Source organism: Micromys minutus, assembly GCF_963924665.1.
Source record: "Micromys minutus genome assembly, chromosome: 13".
NCBI lineage: Eukaryota > Metazoa > Chordata > Mammalia > Rodentia > Muridae > Micromys > Micromys minutus.
The window spans coordinates 55,571,240-55,586,710 of NC_137982.1; the positions used below are offsets into that span (position 1 = coordinate 55,571,240).

The 15,471-nt window shown below is 41.8% G+C and overlaps 1 protein-coding gene across 4 annotated transcripts in view; it reads right to left on the bottom strand.

Annotated features, from left to right (window-relative positions):
* CTNND1 (catenin delta 1) overlaps positions 1-10,720 on the bottom strand; it is a 46,066-nt gene extending 35,346 nt beyond the window's left edge. For all 4 annotated transcript variants that reach the window (XM_080927915.1, XM_080927914.1, XM_080927913.1 and 1 more), the window contains exon 1: positions 10,499-10,720. The gene's annotated coding sequence lies outside the window, so the exon portion shown is untranslated. The remainder of the gene's footprint in view (positions 1-10,498) is intronic.
* Positions 10,721-15,471: the final 4,751 nt, after the last annotated feature.

Consider the following 15,471-nt stretch of genomic DNA (forward strand, 5'->3'; position numbering starts at 1 on the left):
ACAAGCCAGTCAGTAGTCTGCTCAGTTCAATTAAATACCCACCCACATGAGCATTCAACCCTGAGGGATCACCATCATTTGGGAATTCATATTTTCAAAAACGCTACATTACGATTTTCACAGCCTGTAGGAAATCATGTGGTCTGTTCCTGACAGTCTAACCACAGCATTCCTTTGAGAAAAAAGGGGCATAGTTAGAAAATACATTTGGGCCTGTTTTGCTGCCCACTAGACCGCTCAGATCATTACTCAGTCTCCATCAGAAACCCTGAAAGCATGGCGGAAGCATATATAGGTCGTCCGCAGCAGCACAATGTTAACCCTTTGCTTGTTTGTTTGCTTAGACAAACCCTCAGTAAACAGCCCAGTTTGCTTGTCTCAGACTCAGTGATCCTCCTGATCACAGACCCATGTGACCAAGTTCAGCCTTAAATACTACTTTTAGACTCAGTACCTAGAAGGAAGAGTACCTTGCTCACCAGGCCCGCTGCCTATGGACTTGTGAGCTGCTCACTAGAGTACAGACCTGTTCACAATGCAGACAGAGCAACATTGTGAATGTTTTAATTTCCTGCAAGGAATGAAGGTCTATGTCAAATTCTCAAAAGGTTTGCTCCATATTCTACTGTTTACAGAAGCCAAGTCCTAAATCTTCATTCAAACAATCATGAAGCCAAGATATTTCTAGCCTAGATGATAAGAGATGAGGAATAATCAGGAACTGAAACAGCAAGAACTATTGCTGACATTTTCCCAAGCAAGTCACTTTAACTTTTAGTTTGAGACCAAATGAGTAGAAAATGTCCTTAAAAGAACTATGGAGTATTTCTCTGAAAACTGTGTGAGTGAAGATTTAGGCAAAAAAAAAAAAAAAAAAAAAAAAGGATAAAAAGAACCGCATTGTATAATTCGGTCCTGACAATCACACGGATCTTCACCATCTACACATGCTGGAGCAATAATAAACACCAACTAGTTACTTACAGCACCTTGGAAACCTTGCAGAAGCCTCTGCTTCCCTAGAGCACTTCCCACATAATGCCAGTTAGAAGGGAGTCAGAGTGTCCCTAGTAACCCAGTGAAGACGGTATTTGGAAGGCAGAAAAATGAGTAGCCAGGTCAAGAAAGAAAGGGAAACTGGGTATAGAAGCTCCTACAGGTTAAACCCAGTCTGGGGAAGCTCAAAGGAAACCCTGGACTCTGGTACGGACTTGAGGATGCTTTTGGGCACACACAGACATCAGGTAGGAGCAGTGTCTCTACTGAGGCGTCTCTAACAAACTTGCTGAAGTGTGAGTGACACAGGTCCTCTGGTAATCAGGTTTTATCTGACTTTGCTATATGGGTTGCCAAAAACCCACCAAATCACCAAATAGTTGGTTTTTCTTTGGCTCCATCAAAATCAACCAAGCAAAAGTGATTTAATATATGCTTTGATTATCCCTAATAAATTGAACTTACATACCTAGAAAAAAAATAGAGCCCTAAGGCTACTTAAGTAGGATAATCCTCACTGATATGGAAGATAGAAATATGGATGTGGTAACAGTAACTGAAATTCCCCAGGCTCAGGAGGGGGAATCCCTGAAACCTTCCAATCACTATATTAAAAGGAGGAAGGAGGAACTTCTATCCAGGTATGGTGGTCCATGCCCTAAATCCCAGCAGAAGCGTTGGGTTTCGGTTAGTTCCAGGCTAGATTGCTCTACACAGGCAATTCCAGAGATATCGTTGTAGAGAAATCATATCCTCCCAAAACAAACAACAAACCCAGAAACTTTTGGTAAAATGAGCACACGGAGCAACAGCAGGTAAGTGGGGTCTAAAGCACTTAAACAAAGCCAACAATGTAGATAAAAAGAAACTCAACCACACCAGCGCTGCATTTTCTCCTTTCCCTGGACAACCATGTAGATCAGAAAACCTCTGGTGTTTACAAATGAATATAAACTTACTCTAACTGCACTTGCCTTATGGTTCTCCAAGACAATGGTCATTAACCCATACAGAATGTGCTAATATGAAAATCACTCTCATAATTTCTACAGTGAGAGCAAGGCTGGGCAGCTGTTGACTCAAGTTAGCAGGAACGCACAGAACGCTAGTCCCAGCTGTTGTCTCCGTAGACCTAAACACAATTTTTCTTTGTGCTTTGTAGTGTTGAGCAAGAGCCTGCACCAGGACTCTATCCTTCAGCACAAAGCAGCCCAGACTGGTAGGTCTCTGCTGACACCCACTCCCCACCATCTCTCTTGACCAAGGGCCAGCCTAGATCTGTGCCTTCTCTATTCCTCTCCTGTGGGACATGTATGACACTCATTTTTTTGTTGTTGTTGTTCTCTTCCAAATATACCTTACATATAAGCCCTCCTTGATCACTCAAATAACAGAATAATCGTCAACATTTGAGACACGGAGTCAGAAGGATCAGGAGCTCATGAGCCAGCCAGAGCTTCATGAAACCCTGTTATTGATAGACAGAAGATGGACAGACAGACAGTAAACAGCAACAAATACATACACACAAATTCCCCCTCCCTTGGCCCCATGGTATGTACTAATGCTTCTTTTCAACAGAATTACATATTGTAACATATGTGCTTATATATTATAACTACAGCATGGCACACAGCGTTTTTTGTGCACATAGGGATCAAATCAAGGAACTTGTTTATGCCAACCAAATGCTCTACATCCTCAACCCTCAATGTTTTGTTGGTTTCTTTTATTGTGGTGTTTCCTGTTTTGCTTTTGGGAAAGTCTTGATATGTAGTCCAGCGAGTTCCCATCTCCTGTCCTCCTGCATCAGCCTCAGGTGCTGGGGCTGCATAGATACTGCCACACCTGCCTTCTTCTGAGTAAAATGCTTCTTCACACATTCAATAAATACAGTTAAACTGTAGAAAATAAATCAACTTCTTGTTAATTTAATACTTCTTTGTTCAGTTGGTTACATGTCTGCTATTTCTGAGACAAAGTTTCATGTTTCCCATGCTAACCTCAAACTCACTACCCAAGGATAAGGTAATTGCTGGCCCTCCACTCTCCACTCTCAAGCATGCACCACCATGACTAGCTCCTTTCTATTATTTTACAGTAATTTTAAATATGCATGTGTATGTGTGGGAGCCTATGTCATGAGGCACACAAGCAGAAGTTATCAAGTTTGGAAGCAAGCGTCATACCCACTGAGCCATCTAACCAGTCCTATTTATCTATATTTTTGGCAAATCCACTATGTAGCATAGGCTGGCCTCAAATTCCCAATCTTCCTTGCCTCAGCTTCCTCAAAATACTGAGATTATAGGCATGTGCCATACCAGGTTCTCTACTTTTTCTATCTGTGATCCTTAGGGCTATCTATGATTGGGAACCTCTATACACCTACTGCCATACCTCCTCCTCCTTTGGCTGGCCTTCAGCAGTGCCCAACTGTGTCCTAGTTTACAAAACCAGCGGTGGAAAGAACAGCAGAAAGGTTACAGAATTCCCCCATTCCAACAAAGAAGCAGGAGAGAAATCAGATTGGCATCAATGTCCCTTTTAAAATAGACTCCTCTATTTTGAAAGTAGACTGAATATACACACCAGCTACTTTATTCAATGAGATTTACTTCACTTGCAATGAAACGGGAACTGCGGGTGTTTTGATAAAGGCACTGAAAAGTTGACCTACTTTCTATGACAATGTCTATGTTCTCAGACATCAGAATAAATTCTGGTCTCCTAAAATATAAGCTTCTTCAAACATCTTCTCATTCAACAGTAAGAAATGTGCTGCTCCATTTCAATACAGAACAACATGGGTCACAAATACAAATGTTGTCACTTATTCTGGGGAAAAGTAAATTTCTTTTGCTCTCCTATTGACTTGAGCTATGAATAACTAATTAGGAAAGATAGATGAGATCTTGAAATAGTAAAGAATCTAGACTGAAAATGTAAGAATTTGGGTAAGGAAGCTACCCCAGAAAGCTAAAGAGTACCAAACAGATACTATTCGGAACACAGGTTCCAGCACATAAAGAAACTACATAGCAAGGCCCCATCTAGAAAGGTGAGGGGTAGATGGAGAGAAACCTACAAGTTTCCTTCCAGACAGGGCTACATCTAGGACACACATGCATACACCCCCCAAGCCCAGCTTGGCTTTTCCTCATATGAAAGGAGACTTTTCTTAGAAGCACACTTTTCACAAGAAGCTTTCATGAACTCAACATTTTCACGTTACAATTTTACAAATGTCCATAAATATGGGCTCCAAGTGGAGTGTTTCCTGAGTAAAAAAAAAGGGGGAGCCCATTTCAATAAAAATAAGAGTGGAGGCCTGCCTTTGTTTCTGTGCATCCATTTATATAACCCAACAGTAGCTTACAAACTCCTGGCTGCAAAAGCTTGATGTGAAGAATCTGGCTCAAAATGAATTGTGACCAAAAAAGAGTGGCTGGTGGTGGCACATTCCTGTAATCCACGCAACTGAGGGGCAAAGGTAGGAGGCTCTTCACAAGTTTGAGGGAAGCCTGGTCTAAATTCCAAGTCAACCATGGGTACATAGTGAAAGCCAGAAAACAAAAATCTGGTTCAAGCTGATAACAAACCCAATCCAAACCCTTCTCAATCCACTCTGATCAAATGACATTTACCCAGCGCTCTGTTTCTGTGGAACACAAAAGGACGGGAGTGACCTGCAGTTCTCCTAAAGTCTCTGAAGAAACTATAAAGCTGCTCCGGCAGTGCTACCTGTCTCCCTCATTTAACCCTCCCTTTCCGGAGGAGTGGCCACTGTTTTTGAGCCCCCACCACTACAACTCCCCAAAAGTTGCTTCCCACTAACAAAATAAAATGTTTCTTAAAGTTAACAGGACATGAGAGGTTTGAACCAGTCTGTAACCCTCCCACTTGGGAGACTATGGTGGGAGATTTTGAGTATAAGCAGGTTTGCCACACAGTGAAACTTTCTCTCAAAAAAAAAAAAAAAAAAAGAAAGAAAGACATCTTGTCCAATAGACAAATGTTGCTTATATTCGGTGGTTTTTGGCAAACAAACCCAAAGTATTACAGTGAGCTATATATTTTTTATGAATTTTAAATAGCAAACCAAATTGTAATGAATTGTCATGACAATCCGAAATAAAAAGTTGAGAGTTAAGACATGTATAAGTTTGTTCCTGCATACAAGATATCAAACCTAGACCATGCTGGGCAGGCTCACGCTGAGATATACATCCCCACAGAAATGACTAAAATTATCCCAGTCTTAGAGAAAAGACCAGGGCAAACACACACTAAGAAATTTGCCCCAGGATAAACCAGAAGACTGACCCAACAGTCTAGCTCCGGCATCATTTGTTTTCAACAGGACTTCCTTTTACATAGTTTTCCTTTCTGTGTTTTCCAAGCACCAAGTGTGCCGTCCCTACTTCGCCTTATAACACTGGGGGTAGGGGGTGCTCAGCAGGAAATTACTTTTTTGGTTGAGCAAATTAAAAAATACTATACAGCAGTTAAAACATCTGAACAAAACAGAAGTGACTGGTGCTAGGTGAATGAGAGTAAGTAAGAGTGGATGTGATTCTTGAAATTTTTCTTGCAAAACTCTGCGTGTATGCATTAAAAACTTTAAACACCACTTTTACCATCATATGATATGTGAAAACATTAACCAGATTACCTAGCACTGATCAGCACTTGAAAAAGACAACTCTTTATGACTAGAGGAAGCAGGATATGGTGGTACTTCTCTTCAATCCCAACACTAAGGAGACAGAGGGAAGACAAGCTCTCTGAATTTTGGTCTAGCCTGATCTACAGAATCCGGGACAGCCTAGCTCCAAAACAGAAAGATCCTATCAAAAACAACAAAAAACAAAAACAAAAAGACTAAAGGTAGCTCAACAGATAGACTGCTTATCCAGCATGTAGAAAACTCTAGGGAAGGCCAAAGCCAGCCTGGGCTACTTAAGACTCTGTCTCAAAAATAGAAGTAAAAATAATTACACAACTAAATACAAATCAGTCATATTTTAGCTCCCCCTTTTAATTCTAAGCAGGACAGTGCTCTATTGGAAACCTTGGAGGCAGCTACATCTTTTAGGTCAATCAATTCCCATTTCAGCTTCATGTAGCATGCATTTGCTTATTTTTATTTTATGTATATAGGAGTCTTGCCTACACGTACACACGTGCACTATGCACACCTGGTGCCCACAGAGGAGTTACACAGATGGTTGTGAGTCACCATGTGTGTGCTCTCCTGGGCTAACCCTGACACACACAAAATCTCCTACAAAAAAGAACACATAGCATCAAGTGTAATAGCCTAGTCCTATAATTCCAGCACTCGGGAGACAAAATCAAGAGTTGAAGATCAGCCAAGTTAAGGAGACCATGTCTCAAATGAGACTTGTAGAGAGGGGGAAAAATGACATCAAATACATTTTCTTTGAAGCACTCATAATCAAAAACTATCATCCCAAGATCTTCATGTTTTGTTAGTGTTAAAACACTGATCCAAGCAGGGGTAAGAACATTCTTCCTTACTGCTCTCCATGTTTTCCCCAGAAAATGGACAGGCTGTCTTCACTGACTGAAGGCAGCAGCTGCCTAAGCTATGAACTAAATAAATGCACCTTACTTCTTACACTGCTCTTTAGACTGCCTGCCAAGAAAAGCTAAACCTTAAAGATCTTTCATTATTTCCAGAAGCCATGTTTAAGAGCTAGTTGTGGTGACATGTGTCTTTAGTACCAGCATTCAGAAGGGTCAGAAGGGATCACAATTTCAAGGTGATCCTCAGTTACACCCCAAAGAAATTATTAGGGTTGGTGAAATGTCTCAGGGATAAAAAGGAACTTGACACCAGGCTCGAGTAAGAACCACACCAGGAAAGAGAACAGATCCCCTCCCATGCCCTGACTGTCCTGACTTCCACACACCTGGCCTTAGCAGGAGCCGGTGCCTGCCCTTCCCCACCTCCCACGGTGAAATACATATAAACAGAAACGTGGTAGGGAATAAATAAAAAATCTAAACCACAGGTTACAGTGAAAGTGTCCAAATTACATGGGAATGTAATTAATTCATGTTGTTCTGATTCCTGTCCCCATTTAAACCTTCTCAGTCCCCACTAATTCCCATCAAGTACCTTAATTAAAGAAGACGTACTGAGCTCCTCAGTTTGTAGCAGACACTGCAGAAGGTAACGAGGGGAGACAGTACCTACACACAAGCTGCTCGAATTCTAGACTGAAAGACAATTTTTAGTACAGAATGATACACTTATTACAACCACCTCCTACAAGCTTCTCATTCAACCCAAAGAGCTGAAAATTCTCTAGAAGACAGAAGTTCACTAATAAGCAAACGAAGGTTGAGCCAAATCCCAGAAGTTAAAATAAAGAGCTACAGGACATGGTGGTGCATGCCATTACTCCCAGCACTTAAGAGGCAGAGGCAGCGAGTTCAAGTTCTGGGAGTTCAAAGGCCAGCCTAGTCTACAGAGTTCCAAGACAACCTGGGCTACATGGAGAAACCCTGTCTCAAACAAATAAGCAAGCAGGACTGGTGAAGGGTGAGCTCAGTGGCAGAGTACTTGCCTCGCCTGTGTGAGCCAAGTTCAATTCCCAGCACTGAAGGGGAAAAAAGGACTAGGACAGCAGTAGCATGCATATAACATGACCCCTGCTTTTAGGCCACATACCTATGCCAGCACATTCAGCTCTCACTTGCTCTAAAGAAACTGGTCTCTTACATGTGCCACCCAAACAGGGAACGAGTAGCCATCTGTCATCTGTGAGTACTAAAACCTTCCTGCTATATAGCAAGGCTTCACTTATTTTAGTCCCAGCTGTTATGTCCGTTCTCTTTGGGTAATGGCAACGCGCCCTTGTTAAATTCACTGGCTCTGTAATCAGTCAGACCAGGGTCAATCCTGACCTCCACCGTTTAAATAATGAGATGTTCAGCAAACCCCAGCTTCTTTGTCTCAAATTCATTTTTAAAAAATCGTTAGAAATTAGGTAGTCTATGCAAAATGCTTAGCACACAGTAAAACAATGACAGGGAGGGGAGGGGACAGACAGGAAGACCCAGAAGGTACAAACGAGGGCAGGCATGTACCACAATAGAAAGCAATAAATTATTCGGAGCTAAATATTTTGCTATTGCAATTGACAGTGATCTAAGCTGAATTTATCTGCCAGCATCCTGTCTCATCTGTTCCTAAGGAACAATTATTTGATAAACCTACGGCTGCCAGATGATAACAGGAAGCTTCTTTCTAAGATCTCCAAGAGTCCCAATTTTAGACCAGCTGAGATCATGATGACTCCCCTGGCTGTCCACACTGGCCTCCTAAGAAAGGCACTAGAACTCTACCCAAGCACACACACCTGAAACACAGACCCACTACCTTACTCACATAACAAAGAAACTAACTGAATCCCACATTAAAGCAAACGAAATGGAAATCTGTACAATCCACACTCATCATCATCATTTTCACCCCAAACCCAAAATAAGAAGCACAGAAAACAAAAATAATAGCAAAATAAAAGATTTACTTATCTGTACCCTTTCCTATAATTCCTGAAGGAACCAGGGAAGGTGAAGTAAAAGACAAAAATCTTCCATCTATCACCTCGAAAGGCTGTGTATCTGGCAGGCCAAACAATGCCTTAGTTTATAAATAGTCCTGGACCCTAATGCTGTGCACCGCAGCTCCACAAAGCCCAGTTTGCAAGCCGGACCCCGATCGCCAGCAGTCATCCAGAACCTATTTTCAAACTGCCTTTGTACTCCTTCACTCTCAGCCCTCCCCCTAAAGGTTGAGTGAGAAACTGACGCAAACACAGCAACAGACCGACCCTCCAAAGACACACCAAGAAACCTCCTTGGAAAAGCATTTCAAAGGGAAATTGAAAAATTGGAAATGAGAACTATAGCCCAACAGACTGTCTTTTTTTTTTTTTTTCTTTTCAATTACTAATTTTAATTCTGAGGTCCACACGTCAGATTTTTTTCTGTAATCCTTACCTAAATTATATGGAAAGGAAAAGAGGAACAAAACTTGTTTCCTCCAGAAGCCACAACCGCACAAGGACAAAACCATCTTGCAAGGAAAGTCTTCCTGTAGAAAAATACTCAAGGAAATGTTCTAGACTAAAAGGAATGGGGGCAGGGCCTACGGAGTCAGAAGTAAAGATTCTGGTCAGTTGAAGGGATGAGGAGCTTACATATTAAGACCCATCCTGCTACAATTACAGCAATATCTATTCCGGCTCTAATTTCCAAACTGATTCCCACTTTAAAAGAAGTACCTATTTTCCAGCTACTGTGGAGTTGGCTATATAATTATCTAGGATATGTACATTTCCAAGAATGTACAAAAAGCAAAATCAAGCAAATCTTAAGGTCAACTGTAAAACATGACCAGTCACGGGCCTTTAGCTTTAACACAGTGTCCTAACTTAATGGTAAGTTAACCGAACAAGCAAACAAAGACACCTAAAAAGCATCTTGCCAGTGGCTTAAAAATGAAATTCCCTTTGCGCCTTCTCAAATGTGCTTTAAAACCCCAAGTTTTCATTAAGTGGTTTCTCTTCGCCTGTCTATTCACAATCTACAAACCTTTCAGAGACCAAAGGGGCTGAAAAAAGATTTTCAGGTGACCTGCTGTTTACAGAAAGCATGATTTGAATTTCCTTATCCCTGAAGGGCCAACAGGATCATATCTGCAAGTTTAACACACAACACCTTCTCAAATCTGTGGCATTAAAAGAACTTTTAGGACAAAAAGAGAAAAGAAAGAAAGAAGTAGCAATTCAGTTACACAGACCCATTAGTTTTCACCAGGCAAAGCGACTCCCCGCCGGCGACAGCGGCCCCCACCCACCGCCACACCTGGAGAAGTGAAAGAGGACCCGCCCAGGACAGCAGCGCTGAGACCCTCCGGGCCGGTCACGCTGGGAGAGAACACACGGTAGGGACCCGAAAGCTTCCTGCAACTGTCCACCGCCGCGAATTCAAAGGCGAGGGGCTAAAAGTTCCGAAACATGGTAAGAGCCATCTGTACGACTAGCTTCCGACCAGAAAAAATTCCTTTCCCAACCCACACACAACATGCCAAAAAAACCCCAACTTTTTGAGCTCTGAAAAAAAGTATGTTAGCTAAATCCAGAAAAAATAAAATAAAAGTACATACAAAATGTAATTTACACAACTTCTGCCCCTGGTTCTAACCAGCTTCCGGTATTAGACCTAGTTTGTTTCTAGGTCTTGTACGTTTTACCTTTTCCTTAATTAAATAAAACACCAAGAAACCTCCAAAGTATTAAAAGTAGAAAAAATAGATTAAAATTCACCGTCAGCATTAGCAGGCTTCCTCGCCCTTTTAAAAGTGCCTCCAGTTACCATCAAGAAAAAATTCCACTTGAGTTACCCCTTTCCCAACTAGTTACACACACCTTTTAATAAAAGGGAAAAATGTAAAAGCACACACCTCAAATGTGGACTTCTAAAGCCAGTCCTTCAAGAAACAAACCCAAAGCTTCACCAATGTGCTGAGAACGACAAATCCAGCGAGGTTCGCCGCCTCTTCCTCTTCCTCGGTCCACGATCTTTCCTGCCTTTCTCCCCTCCCTCCGTGTCCGTCTCTCTCGCTCGCTCTCTCTCTCCCGCCCTCCCTCTTGCTCGCTCTCTTCTCTCTTTCTCCCTTTCCCTCTCTCTCTCCCACTCTCTCTCTCTTTTTCCCCTCAGATCCAACACCTAAAATGGAAGTTGCACCCAGCCAAAGGCAGGAGAGCCTGGGTGGTGACAAACTGATCTGGCAGCCCTACCCTAGCTTTCCTAAGTGATGTCAGCCCCTGCGAGCTTCCAATAGGAAACAGGCATAAATCAGGGAGCTGACCTTATCCAATAGGAAACTTTATTATAGGAAATTAAAAAAAAAAAAAGGAGGGGGGTAGAAAGACGAGGAAGTTTTATATATATATATATATTTAAAGCGTAGACTATACAATCTCTGAGGAATTACTGCAGAGCTGGGGGGAGGGGACGATAGCGCTAAATAACAAAGCTTTTTAGAACGGCACGCCTAGGGCTCGGTTCTCTCTGATGAGTCTTGTTCCCTTTCCCTTCCTATCAGGGTGGGAAAACAGAAAATTGCTTACTTTCTTTACCTGCTGTGGTTTGGTTTGCTGGTTTCTTCCCCAAAGCATTTTCCCAAAGGAAGCCAGGAAAGAAGGGGGGAGAAATCCCAGAAACAGGGTTATGTGTTGATTGGGATGGTGAGAAATATCTGAGACAAACTCTCAATGTCATTGTTTTGGTTTAATTGAATTAAAAGCTAACGAAGAAAACAAATGCTTAGACTTGTTAATAGTTTGTTAGCCACTCTAAACTAAAAGGAAGCAGAATCTACTGAGCTGTTGAAGAACAGCACTATCTTCCCATCAAAACAATACGGGTTTGCCTGGGACAGTAAGCAGAATCCAATAAACAAAGAGTTTAGAATAGTTAAGAATATCATCGTTAAAGTAATTAAGAGAATGCTATCTTTTAGTCATCTCAAAATTACCTGACTTTTTTATTTGACCTAAATAAAATATTATAGAGGTTTTCCTCTGAATTCCTCTAAAGTTTAGGAGGGGAAGGGGTTGTTTTTTCTTGGATGAGGGGGTTGCTTTGTTTTCTTTAACACAGGATCTCACTCTACCCCATGCTTGCCTCAAACTCAAACACCCTGTGCCTTTGACTTCTGAGTGACAGGGTTGAAGGTATAGTACCACCTGGTAAAACTGCTATCAGTTATTCGCTAACTACTAAACAAAGATGACAAACTAGAAGGTTTTTCCATATATTTTAATTAGATTTATATATGTGTATTTGTGTATGCATGGGTGCACATGCACCACAGAAGTCATATTCAGGTCAGAGAACAATTTTCAGGAACCATTTCTCTCCTTCTTCCATGTGGGTCCAGGGGGTTAAACTTTGGCCACTATCTTGGCGGTAAGTACCTTTACCCATTGAGACCTCTTCTAGTCCCATTTTAAATTTTTTTTTTTTGAGACAGAGTCTCATTATGTTCCCTGACTGGCCTAGAACTCTTGATATCTAGACCAGGCTGGCTGGCTTTGAGCTCACAGAGATCCCCTGTGTCTGTCTATTGAGTGCTGGGATAATAGGTGTGTGTTCCTATTGGCTACTGCAAAATGTATCTGCGTAAAGCTTTCATAATCTATAATGGCTAAGAGAGACTGCAGTCAAACTGCTGGCTTCCAGCTACACCTCTACAAGTTCAGATGTCTGCACCACTATGAGACCTTAGCCAAATAATATAGTCTCTGAACCCCAGTTCCCTTAACTATAAAACGGAAATGACTACCTCTCCCTGGAGAGAAGGTTCAGTGGATAACTGCTCACTAGCTGCTCAACCATGAGGACCTAGTTTGGATGATAGCACCAACGTAAAAAGCCAGACATGGCTACACGAGTGCCTATGGATTGGAGGTGGGGAGCTCAGAGGGTCACTGCAGTTTGCTAATCGCCAACCCAGGCCCAAACCTAGAGAAGTGAGTTAGAGAGTGCCAGAGCTGGGCTGGAGCCATGGCTCAGTGGTTAAGAGTCCTGTCTGCTCTTCCAGAGGTCCTGAGTTCAATTCCCAGCAACCACATGGTGGCTCCCAACCATCTGTAATGGGATCTGATGTCCTCTTCTGGTGTGTCTGAAGACAGACAGTGTACTCATACATAAGATAAGTAAAATAATTCAAAGAGAGTGACGGAGCAGAACCCTGACGTGCTTCTCTAGTCTGTGAATCACACATCACACAAACAAGTCTGTTGAAAGAATAAAAATACACAAAAGTCACTTTTGCTTTTCAGAACTAAGTCTCACATGTCCTTTGGTTGTGACACATTCACATCGGAATGTACTCACACAACACTAATTATAATGTAATTTAAAAAACAAAGCAAAGTGGATTATTACAATGAGCATTGTAGTGTACATGCTTCCTATAACCCTAGCATCTGGAAGATGGAAGAGGCAGGAGGATCATGAGTTCAAGACCATCCTCAGCTATATAGTAGATTTGACTGAGCTACGTGAGGCTTCATCAAAAGAATTTTTAATTTTTTTCTTTGAGACAGGATTTCTCTGTGTAGCTCTGGTTGTTCTGGAACTCACTCTGTAGACCAGGTTAGCCTCCAACTCAGAGGTCCACCTGCCTCTGCCTCCCAAGTGCTAGGATTCCCGGCACATGCCACCACCGCTCAGCACCAAAAGAGTTTTAAAGAATGAATTGTGGGTCAGATGTGTGCATGTTGCTAGTGTTTGCTGAGTATGAGTGAAGCTTTAAGTTCCATTCCCAACACCTCATAAAACAGGTGTGGTGGCAAACACCTGTCATCCCAGAAGGAAGATCAGAAGAAGTTCAATGTCTTCCTTGGCTACTTTGCAAATTCAAGGTCTGGCTACATGAGATCCTTTCTCTTAAAACAACAACAATAATAGTAACAACAACAAGGACAACGATTCAGCATCTAAGAGCACTAGATCTCTTCTAGAGCACCGGGTTCCATTCTCAGCACCATGTGGCAGCTCACAAACCATCTGTGACTCCAGTTCAAGGGGATCTTAGTCCCTTTTCTGGCCTCCAAAGGCACCAGACACACAATATAGTACCGAGATACATCAGGCAAAACAACCACACACACAGAATCACTTAAAGACAGGGAAAAGGAGGCTGACTTGTGATGGCAGTACTCTGAGGTGAGGACAAATACACCTCTGTAGGCACAAAGCCAGCTCATTTACACAGCAAGTTCCAGCTGGGTTCAAAAGCAAACCAGACCAACCAACTAACCAAACAAATGAAAAAGCAAACAAAAAAAAAAAAAAAAAAAAAAAAAACCCAAAAGAGGCTAGGGAGACAGGTCAGTATTAAGAGAACTTCCTGCTCTTCCACAGGTCAGGTCCCAGACCCACCAGTGATGATCCACACTTGCTGCTCTAGCTCCTGAGAACGGAGCGCCCTCTTTTGGTCTCTGTGAGCACCTGCACATGCCCGGCACTCACACAGAGACACACACACAGTACGGTATTAAATTTTAGTTTTAGTCAAAGAATTGGTGTGGCCAGTGTTTATCCTGACACCCCCTCTTAGTTCTCAGTGGTTCACCACTGCTAAGCAATGTAACCAAGGAAGCATCTGCCAAGTGAAATACGATTTGGACTGTATGCCTCAATCTTCTGAAGTGGTACAAAGGAAAGAGTACCGCCATTTTACAGCTAGAAAATGAAGCCTCACCAAGGTGGCAGATTCCCTGTCCTTTCAAGGCACCAGATGTAAATACTTCACATAGGACAGTCATTTCAATTAGCTATAATCAGACCTTTCTTCGTCTAACCTGGAACTCCATTCCTGCTCCCTTCATCAGGCTGATATAGCCAGTAGCTACCCTCCTGTATTTAGTTTACCTTCATGAAGACCCTCATATTTACTCTATAGCGGCCAAAGACACATTACATTTGTGTGATACGATCTAGTTTTTAACCAAAGTAGAAAGGAAAAAATATATATTGTCCAGAAAATAAGAGTAAGAGCTATCACATTATCTAAGAATCTTCGCCTACTACTCAGGATATCTTCTATGTTTAGACTTCATCCCTGCCAAGTTCAAAAGCCAAAGATAATTTCTAAAGGCAAACAACACTAGGGAAGCAGAAACAGGACGCCTAGCCTGGACCATATAAAGTCCAGCTAGGACCAAATAGTCAAACACTGGCTCAAATAAATTAATTAAATTAAAACAAAAATCAGCTAATGAATTGAAATACATTTCAAACACGCATGGCTGGTTTTTCCCTTTTATTTCTTATTTTTTGTTTCTCTTTTGTTTTCAATCCATGGAACATTATATTCAGTGTTCAATAATGTTCAAAAATTTAACTTCCACACCTATAAACAAAAAAGCAACCTGGAGGGAAAAGGGTATGTCTAAAAAGAAACAGAAGCTGAGCATGGTGGTCCACAACACTTAGAAGACAGGGGCAGACAGATCTCTGAGGTCTAGGCCAATCTGGTCTACACAGTAAGAACAAAGAGAGGGGGGGGGGGGAAGTTGGGCATGGTGGTAGACACCGGTAACCACATCTATTGGGGAAGCTGAGCAAGAGAATTGTTAATTTGAGGAAGTCTTAAGCAACAGTATGAGTTCCTGTTGTTGTTGTTGGTTTTTTTTTTTTTTTTTTTAAGTAAAAACAGAGAAACGTGATTGAGGCTGAGAATTAAATAGCTGTGTATTAAAGTACACACTCAGCCTGTATAAAGAAGCCCTGTTTCAGTAATTAACAACACAGGAAGGAAGTCAGAACCAGCAGATAGGGCACAGTGTAGATGCCACGCATTCCAATCACTCTAGTTCTGTTATCCTTTTTAAATGAATCACATCTATTTATGTATTTATT